Genomic DNA, 2423 nt, shown 5'->3' with positions numbered 1-2423 from the left:
CCACCAGCCTTGCATTTCCTTGGCAGTGCTGCTCAATGCTTGGACTTAATGACCTGAGGTGTTTTCCAACCCAAATGATTCTATGACTTTACCTTTTGCACCTTTTTCACCTCTGGCTCCATATTCTTTGCTCTTGGCCTCCCATCTCCCCACTCCTGCCCAGCTGTAGCTCTCACCTCTGAAGCCATGGAAGTGATCTGGTGTGGAAATTCTTTTCTCCTGTACCTGGAGAGCAGAAGAATTTCATATTAGAAGCAAAAATTAAAATCCTATTATAGTCCAAGCAAAAAGAATCCCAGGGGGATCCCAAACATGAGCTGGAAACACCTTCCTGAGCATGCAATGAAAATCCAGTGGAGAATGGCATCTGTTCCTGCTTTTGGAGTGCAAATTCCTTCCACCTGCCACAGGCAAAAAGTCAAACCTCCTCTGTTTTCTGCCTTCACACTAAAACCACTGCAAACCTCATTAAGTGGCTTTGCACTGGGGATGCTATTTCAGGCCCTGCCATCAGCCAGCACCAAGGAGGCACCTGGGGATGCTGGGCCAGCTGACATTCTCCAGTCAGCATGGAGAATGATGGAATACTTTCATTTCCTGAGCAGGAACAGTTTGCATTTCTAGAGCTACATCAGAGCAGGCTAGAAAATCACTGCTCAGGGCAACTGCAGCTGTTAGAGAAAAGGTTGATACAAAAGGGATGAACATGGTTTTGGGATAACACCAGCAAGCTAAGAACATTGATAACTCATATCATGTTCCTTGCCAACCACAAGCCCTAAAGCCATTTCTGAGGGTCAATGCCATGTTGTGTCACCTGAAAATTTCCTTTAGGTGCTCTGTTGTTTTTTCCCATTCTGGTTTTTGCTACATAATTATTACTGGGGATGAATCCCTACTGGGACTATCCCTTCTGCAGGTGTAGAGTACTCAAAGGAGCTTCCACCTCAGGTTGAAGCTCAGGTTGTCATGTCTAATCCTGCTGGATGATAGTGGTCATGGAAGGGGAAAGGTTCAAGGACTTCTTAGATAATTCAGGTAATCAGAGGGAAAAACAGCATTGATGATGCCTTTGGCTATGGCCTGAAGTTGGGACTTCAAGTTCAGTGGCTGCAGCTGAAGGACAGGTTGACACGAGATTTTAGGAAGGAATTCTTCCCTGTGAGGGTGGTGAGGCACTGGCACAGGTTGCTCAGAGAAGCTGTGGCTGCCCCATCCCTGGAAGTATTCCAGGCCAGGTTGGATGGGGCTTAGAAGCACTTGGTCTAGTGGAATGTGTCCCTGCCCATGGCAGGGGGTAGGAACAAGATGATCTTGAAGGTCCTTCCAACCCAAACCAATCTGGGATTCTATGATCTCCATAAGACTTCCAACTCCTGATAAGGGATGAGGATGGAATTCTTCTCTGCGAGGGAAGAACAGGTTGCCAGAGAAGCTGTGGCTGCCCCATGCCTTTAAGTGTTCAAGGCCAGGTTGAATGGGGCTTGGAGCAACCTGGGCTAGTGGAATGTGTCCCTGCCCATGGCAGGGGGGTGGACTAGGTGAACTCTATGGTCCCTTCCAACTGAAACCTTTCTGGGATTCTATGTTCACCTTGGTGGCCCCAGCACCCTCAGGTCCTTTTCTGCCCAGCTGCTTTCCAGCTGGATGTCCCTCAGCATGTCCTGGTGCCTGGGGCTGTTCCTCCTCAGGGGCAGAACTTTGTGCTTCTTCTTGTTAAACTTTATAAAGTTCCCATCAGCCCATTTCTCCAGGGCTTTGAGGTCCCTCCGAATGGCAACACAACTGCAGTATAAGCCACTCCTCCCAGACTTGCTGAGGATCATAGAATCAGAGAGGTTTGGTTTGTCCTTGGTGTGCCCTGCATCACACACAGCTGACCCCATCCCCCCAGATTTACAGGGATGAGGAGCTGCCACAGAGATGGGGGTTGGTGAGCTAAGCCCAGTCCCACTAAGACCATGATGGACAGCCCAAATAGTGCCACTAGGAGCTTCATATGGAGCTGTGGGTCCCAAAGCCATGAATTTGGGGTGATAGGTGAGTTGTTCCCTCTGTTTCCCACTTCCCCCTCTGCAAAGCACAGCTGTTCACCTCAGGATTAAGATCATCCCAGAATTTTTTCCCCCCCCAGGCTGAGGTCTGAGGTTGCCACGGACATAGAGCACAGACAAGGGACACTACTGCCATGCTTTGTACTCATCAAGAGTAATCCCAAAGCCATGAATTTGGGGTGATAGGTGAGTTGTTCCCTCTGTTTCCCACTTCCCCCTCTGCAAAGCACAGCTGTTCACCTCAGGATTAAGATCATCCCAGAATTTTTTCCCCCCCCAGGCTGAGGTCTGAGGTTGCCACGGACATAGAGCACAGACAAGGGACACTACTGCCATGCTTTGTACTCATCAAGAGTAAACCAGTTTCTC

This window comes from Acanthisitta chloris, unplaced genomic scaffold, assembly GCF_000695815.1.
Source record: "Acanthisitta chloris isolate BGI_N310 unplaced genomic scaffold, ASM69581v1 scaffold14095, whole genome shotgun sequence".
NCBI lineage: Eukaryota > Metazoa > Chordata > Aves > Passeriformes > Acanthisittidae > Acanthisitta > Acanthisitta chloris.
Note: the sequence above shows the minus strand (reverse complement) of the source record.